Source organism: Coenobita brevimanus, chromosome 40 (genome assembly GCF_032717465.1).
Source record: "Coenobita brevimanus isolate Jiangsu-jjx chromosome 40, ASM3271746v2, whole genome shotgun sequence".
NCBI classification, from domain to species: Eukaryota; Metazoa; Arthropoda; class Malacostraca; order Decapoda; family Coenobitidae; genus Coenobita; species Coenobita brevimanus.
Genome location: NC_136993.1, coordinates 3,904,090 through 3,911,718, shown reverse-complemented (window position 1 = coordinate 3,911,718; position 7,629 = coordinate 3,904,090). Strand labels below are relative to the sequence as shown.

The 7,629-nt window shown below is 44.0% G+C and overlaps 2 non-coding genes and 2 pseudogenes across 2 annotated transcripts; 2 read left to right on the top strand and 2 right to left on the bottom strand.

Annotated features, from left to right (window-relative positions):
* Positions 1 to 1,693: 1,693 nt before the first annotated feature.
* Positions 1,694 to 1,801, bottom strand: LOC145397377 (U2 spliceosomal RNA; annotated as a pseudogene).
* Positions 1,802 to 2,657: 856 nt separating this feature from the next.
* LOC145397334 (U1 spliceosomal RNA) lies at positions 2,658 to 2,820 on the top strand. Its single transcript, XR_013896914.1, has one exon. It is a non-coding gene; the product is annotated as a U1 spliceosomal RNA (small nuclear RNA).
* A 3,316-nt stretch (positions 2,821 to 6,136) lies between these two features.
* LOC145397376 (U2 spliceosomal RNA) lies at positions 6,137 to 6,246 on the bottom strand (annotated as a pseudogene).
* Positions 6,247 to 7,128: 882 nt separating this feature from the next.
* Positions 7,129 to 7,291, top strand: LOC145397333 (U1 spliceosomal RNA). Its single transcript, XR_013896913.1, has one exon. It is a non-coding gene; the product is annotated as a U1 spliceosomal RNA (small nuclear RNA).
* Positions 7,292 to 7,629: the final 338 nt, after the last annotated feature.

Genomic DNA, 7,629 nt, shown 5'->3' with positions numbered 1-7,629 from the left:
TGGGGATGGGTAAGGGAATACCTAGGTGGGAGAGGAAGGAGGATGAGGGTTGGGGGAGAGTGGTTGTAGTGACTCTGGGGAGATGGGGAGCTGATTCATCTTAGGGAAAGGAGGAGGTACAGGGGATGATGATGATGGGGACGCGAAGATTGGAAAATGGGATGAGGAAAAAGGGGTTGAGGAGGAGTGTGGTGATGGGGAAGTGAGGAAGTGTGGGAAGAAGGGTTCTGGTGAGGGAATGAGTTGTGGGAGGGTGGGTGGTGAGGGGAAGTGTGGTGTGAGAAGAAAGGTGGTGGTGGGGAGGTGAAGGAGGGGATTGGGGTGCTGATGGGGAAGGGAGTTTTGGGAAGGGTGTTGGTAGACGGAAAGTGAGGAAAGGAAAGGAGAGGAGAGTGTTCGGTGGGTAGTTATGGGTAGGGAAGGAGGGTGGTGGTCGGGATGTGAGGGTTGGGGAATGGTAGTGGAGGGAATGTGAGTTTGTACGTGAGGGATTTATTACCTGGGTCGGTGCTTAGCGTGGTCAGGGTTGAATGACGCTGGTGTTGAGTGAGAAGGCAGAGGCTGTGAGGCGGTTGTGGTTGTTAGGGTATGGGGTATATGGTGGGGGGTGGGGGTATGTGGTGGGGGTGTATGGGAGTATTGTGGGGATGAATGGCACTCGTGGGGGTGGTAGGTGGCACTGTTATAAACTTCACTTGTTAACTGTACCCACTAGTTATAATCTTGCATGGTGTGTGCTAAAATGGGTCACAGTATTTCACTACACTCTTGGTCAATTCTTGCAGATCTAGTTGTGAGGCGGTCGTGGTAGTTGGGGTGTGGGGGATGTGGAGGGGGTGCATGGGAGTGTGGTGTAAAGGAGTGGCATTCGTGGATGTGATAGATCCCACAAGTTTTACTTGTTCCTTGTTGACACTGCTGGTATTCCTGCTGGTTGTGTGTTATAATGGATCACTGATTTACACTGCACCATTAATCCACTCTTTCACATCTAGAGTTTTCAATGCCAACACTTCTCGCCGTGAGACGTCTGTACAATTACCTTATCATTTTTTGTTTTGTGTGATTTTACCAAATTTAGTAACACAAGTGGAATGTTTTCGTTACTACTATTGCACTGTGAACTGCTCGTCAGTTAAGAGACGGAGTCACACGTGCTGGGAATGTTTTATTTCGTGGAGGCACTTTGTGGATTAGAATGAGTTTTCTGGTCACACGTGAACTGATGAGCTTATATTGAACAGGTTCAACACTCACTGTTTCACTTACTTCACTGCCCCTGTATGTTAGCGTGTGTTTACGGTCACTGTCAGTGTTGATAGGCACAGCTGATATCGTTTCTTTGAAGGACACGCTGATGATGCGGTTGCAGGATATGGAAAACACTGTCGTATCACAGCTACGGCGGTTTAGTTCTCACAATGCGGTTGCTAAATGCACCTACGAGAGGCTACGGGGGCGAGCTCTGGGAAGGTCAAGTTGCTGTGGAGGCAGTCTGGGAGCTTAAAAGTTTCATGGTCACTCGCTTGTTGAAAGTCTGTGTGATGTTCGGTTTCACTGATCACTGATTTCTTCACTAGTATGCCCTCGAGTGACTTAAGTTTACGCCGTTTTCTGCCTTCCTTTCCATCACCCGCGCACCGGCGCGCCTAATTCTTTCTCTTAGGGGAGCCTTACATATTGTTCTAGGCTCATACGTTCGCATTAATTTAATTTATATATCAGACTGCAATTAGTCATACGATTAAGCTGATTAGAACAGATACTACACTTTGATCTTAGCCAAAAGGCCGAGCGCGATGCCAAACCACGACAAATTTTGAAGAGTAACTCTTCAGGCCGCAAGATGCCACACGAACTAAGCAATAAACGTGGCGTCTGTAACCTTTGCTTCACTATTATGTCGTCTACTTAAGCCTGCATATTTTTGATGAATTGTTACAAGTGTTCATTAAAATGTGACCAAAATATTCACCAGTAGTTGGAGATTATGTACAGTACCGTAGGGCATTCATAAACATTGCGTATTATGGTAAGTGAATATTCCAAATACAGTGATGGACAGGGACACACTGAAACTCAAACAACTTTGGTGTTGCTGGAAACTGAGTTAGTTTATAACTCATTATATGAAGAAAGAAAATATACTCTTGTTAATGGCAGAGCATGTTTGAAGCATTAGCTGCTTTAATAATCCATCGATTTCACAAAGTTAAGCATGCTAACAGAACACTATTTTGCAGTTACTAAGTACTCCCATTTTCTATTTTGAACTTTACGGATTTGAGACTGAATTTAACAACAATCAATCGATTGATGAAACTGAACGATACTATCAAGACTCATACTTATTCATCTCTTAGTATGTCCAAAATATCTACGATTCAGATTAACAATTGCTAATCTGGGACAAATAAAACAATTATTCGTTAGTGTATGTGCACTGCAAAGAGCATACAGCACAGTTGTATGGCGGATACTAATATATATTCGGGGATTACAGCTTCAGGAAGCAGACCATATGAAACAGTACATTCGACAATAAACATATGAGGAACATCAAAAATACTATTTAGCTCTGCTACCACAAAGCAGCGCGAGTCAGGTTGAGGTGTGTAGTGATGGCGAGGGTGGGTGGTGGTGGCGGGCAGGACAGCATACTTACCTGGCACAGGAGATACCGTGATCACGAAGGCGGTTCTCCCGGGGCGAGGCCCACCATTGCACTCCGGTGGTGCTGACCCCTGCGATTAACCCAAATGTGGTTAACTCGAGTGCGCAATTTTTGGTAGCGGGGGACTGCGTTCGCGCTATCCCCCATTTAAATATATTGGGTGAATATAAGAAGATTAGTGTACAATAATCCAGAATGGAGACGGATTTTGTCGGAAGGGAGTAGTCAGTAGTTTCCATTTGCCTCAACACTGAAGAGGGCATTTGGAAAATCTAAAGAAAATGTTTAACAAACGGAAAGTATTTCAGACTGTAGGGTCATTATTGGTACAATAATTTTCAGTAAGAACATTAAGACAATTGTATAATTTCCAGGTATGGCTATTGTTTTTCCTAAGTACTTTACCAGCATGTTTAAAGTATTACTTAAGCCCCCTAAAATATATCTTTAATTAAAGGATATGACATTACTATACACAGATCTTTATACACCTAAGGCCACCTGCACCCACGGTTATCATGTTGGGTGCATTTGAAAGCTGTTGGAGCAGGGAACCATGTTTCTTTATCCTGTCTGGTTGGTGTGCTTGTTCAATGTTTTGATGAACAGGTCGGACAGGGACGTTAGCTTCCTTCCTTGGCCATGGCAGGGGATGAGTTGGGCTGTAGAGGAGTGAGCCTTGGAGAATGCTGGGATGGGTACTAGGACTAACAGGGTGGGGGCTGTGCGCTGGGGGCTCTGCCTTGTAGAGTTGGCATGCAGGCAGTGGTGGGAGGGATTTTGTGGTATGGCCAGAGGGTTGGGGAATGATGGCTTTGGGGTATGTGTGGAGTGGGTAGGGCTAATGAAGTGGTCGGATTACGGGGGAGGTTTAGGGGTGGATTTTTGAGTGTGGGACTAGAGTGCAAACGGGGAAGTTCCTGGGGACATAGATGTGTGAGGAGCGTAAGGGAGAGAGAGGGGAGGAGGGGGTAACAGTACAATGAATATGAGAAAAAGTGGGGAGGAGGCGGTAACAATATAATGCGTATGAGGGAGGGTGGGGAGCAGATGGACAAATGGAAAATGAGCGAGAGATGGGGGTGTGGGAAGGGTGATGGAGTGGTGGTGGGAGTGAGGCAAGAGTGGTTGAGTGGAGAGGGTGGGAAATGAATGGAGGGGGAGGAGGAAGGCAGCGAAGTGCTGAGAAAAGGATGAGGATGCGGAGGGCGTGAGAAAGGGTTGGACTGATGAGCTTTTGTTCAACAGGTTCAGCACTCACTGTTTCACTCACTTCACTGACCCCGTATGTTGGCGTGTTTACTGTCGCTGTCGGTGTTGATAGGGGCAGAAGATTTCGTTTCTTTGTAGGACAAGCTGGTGATGTGGTTGCAGGACATGGTAAATACTGTCGTATCACAACTTCGGTGGTTTAGTTCTCTAAATGTACCTAAGGCTGCGGCCACACCGAACGCGACGAGCTGGGAGGGATGAGGCGACACGATAAAACACACTAAATTCTATGTGGGTGGCCACACTGAATGAGCGGGGAGGTTTGTCGCCCAGCTCACCCTCCCCGCTCGTCGCTACGCGATGCAGCATGTTCCAAAATGTCGCGCACCGCCTAGCGACATCCCCACTCCCCACGCATTTGCATCATCATTCATTCGTGCATGTTGGGGCGGTTAGGGGTAATTATGTCCACTGAACAACTTATTGGAGCCGTGTACCACAGGAAAGCTGTGTGGGATCCAACTGATCCACTCCACAAAAATACTGGAGTGTTGAAGAAACACTGGGAGGATATCTGTGAACAGCTGCATACAGATGGTAAGTTATAATCGAGCTATTATTTTGTCACAAGATTGCTTAAGTAATGATTGTTCCATTGTTGTTATAAAACCTATCAAAAACCAGTAATGTCTGGAATTCATACTAGTATTTAGTGCTCAGTTCCCTTTGTTACAACGTAGTCTTAAAACTAATAAACATAAGTGTATACACTGAAAGTATGTGTCGTATCACAACTTCGGTGGTTTAGTTCTCTAAATGTACCTAAGGTTGCGGCCACACCGAACGCGGTGTTAGGATGTAATGAACATCGAAAATTTTGTTATTTATCAGTACAGAAATCTATGAAATATAATTCAGCAGATTGTGAAATGTCCAGTGGATATTTCAATATAGGCAATCAGTAGAAACTGGTATCGTGAAAAAGTATACATGAAAAATCAAGAATAATCACATGATAAATAATCTTTAAGGTATCGTCAAATAAAGACATTAATATCAGGTAGACATTGAAACTTTATTCATTCATTCATTATCAAATCCAGAGTTGCCCCATGAGGAACGTAGGAGCCCGGGGCTAGGCAAGTTGGTAATGACATTTAAGATGAGAGTGACCAGCATCACTCATCTGAGTAGCATTTCGTAAACAATAAACCCCAGCCATCCCTTGGATATAAACCTGCACCGGCTCAATCTGATTGGAGCTCCCTAAGTACCCACTAAACCACCAAGGTGCCATAATTTGGTTATATGGTTATCACCCAGCGTAGTAAATGGTTTCCTGGTGTACAAGAGACCATTAGGAAATTGTTACTCAGTGTAGAGTCACCCATACACAGAAGGAAGGGGAAAGAATGAAGGAGAGATAGACAGAAGAGGAGGAAGGAAAGAAGGAAGAAAGGAAAGGGCAGGCACCCGAAAGCAGCACTACATCGAGTGAGTGAATGGTGAGCGCCCACACCTACCTTTATGTGTACAAATACCCTATTACTTTTGTAACTAATAAACTAAAATGCTCAGGAGCGATGGGCTGTCTGTAGTTCATTGTGGTTTTGGCCAGCCTCACTTCAACTTTGGTGACCAAAAAATCAAAAGTCTCTTGGCTCATACGTAAGTACTCATGAAATTTATCATCAAACAACCGAGATTGTTGGTACACATGATAAAATTCACTACGTGCATCTCTCTCCTCATTATATTCGTGAACCCAAGGTCTCTTCACAGGCAGATGATCTAGTTTCAGATGTGCATTTTCAGTAAGGAACAAGTTTCTTGACATCTTGGACAATGGCATGTCTGCACCGAGGAACAGCTTCTGAATATCTGTTGCCCGCGAGGTTGCCGCTAACCGCTTTGTATCTGGACATGCATCGCGTTGACGCTTACCTCGCCGCTCATCGCTTGACGCTACCTCCCCGCTCGTCGCGCTCGGTGTGGCCGCAGCCTAAGAGAGGCTACGGAGGCGCCCGCTAGGAAGGTCAAGTTGCTGTGGAGGCAGTTTGGGAGCTTAACTGTTTCTTGGTCATTCACTTGAAAGTTTGTGTGATGTTCGGTTTCACTGATCACTGATTTCTTCACTAGTATGCCCTCGAGTGAATTAGGTTTACGCGGTTTTCTGCCTTTCTTTCCTTCACCCGCGCGCCGCCACGCCTTATTTCCCTTTAGGGGAGCCTTACATATTGTTCTAGGCTCATACGTTCGGATTTATTTTAGTTTATATATCAGACCACAATTAGTGATACGATTAAGCTGATAAGAACAGATACTACACTTTGATCTTAGCCAAAAGGCCGAGAAGCGATGCCAAACCACGACAAATTTTGAAGAGTCACCCTTCAGGCTGCAACATGCCCGACAGAAGACACTGCCGGCAACAAGGCCACACGAGCCAAGCAATAACAGTGGCGTTTGTAAACTTCTTTGTTTCACTATTATGTTGTATACTTAAGCCTTCATATTTTTGATGAACAGTTACAAATGTTCATTAATAGGTGACCCAAATATTCACCAATAGTTGGACATTACGTACAGTACCCTAGTGCATTCATAAGCATTGTGTATTATGGTAAATGTATGTTCCAAAAATAATGATGGACAGGGACACACTGAAACTCAACTATGGTGTTGCTGGAAACTGAGATAGTTTTTAACTCATATGAAGAAAGAAAAGATATTCTTGTTAATGGCAGTGCATGTTTGAAGCATAGCTGCATTAATAATTCATCGATTTCACTAACTTAAAGGATGCTAACAGAACATTATTTTACAGTTACAAGGTAGTCCCATTTTCTTTTTTGAACTTTACAGATTTGAGTCTAAATTTAACAACAATCAATCGATTGATGAAACTGAACGATACTATCAAGATTCATACTAACTCATACCATAGTATGTCCAAAAATTTCTACGGTTTAGATTAACAATTGCTACTCTGGGACAAATAAAACAATTATTCGTTAGTGTAAATGCACTGCAAAGAGCATAGAGCACAGTTGTATGGCGGATAGTGATATATATTCGGGGACTACAGCTTCAGAAAGCAGACCATATGAAACAGTACATTCAACAATAAACATATGAGGAACATCAAAAATACTAGTTTTCTCTGCTACCACAAATCAGCGCGAGTCAGGTTGAGGTGTGTAGTGATGGCGAGGGTGGGTGGTGGTGGCGGGCAGGACAGCATACTTACCTGGCACAGGAGATACCGTGATCACGAAGGCGGTTCTCCCGGGGCGAGGCCCACCATTGCACTCCGGTGGTGCTGACCCCTGCGATTAACCCAAATGTGGTTAACTCGAGTGCGCAATTTTTGGTAGCGGGGGACTGCGTTCGCGCTATCCCCCATATAAATATACCTTGGGTGAATATAAAATGACTACAGTGTACAATACTCCAGTGTGGAGACGGATTTTGTCGGAAGGGAATAGTCATTAGTTTCCATTTGCCTCAACACTGAAGAGGGCACTTGAAAAATCTTAAGAAAACGTTTAATGAAAAAGTATTTCAAACTGTAGAGTCAGTATTGGTACAATAATTTTCAGTAAGACCATTAAGACAATTGTATAATTTCCAGGTATGGCTATTGTTTTTCCTAAGTTCTTTACCAGCTAATTTAAAGTATTACCTAAGCCCCCTAAAATATATATCTTTAATTAAAGAATATTACTTAACTATACACAGAT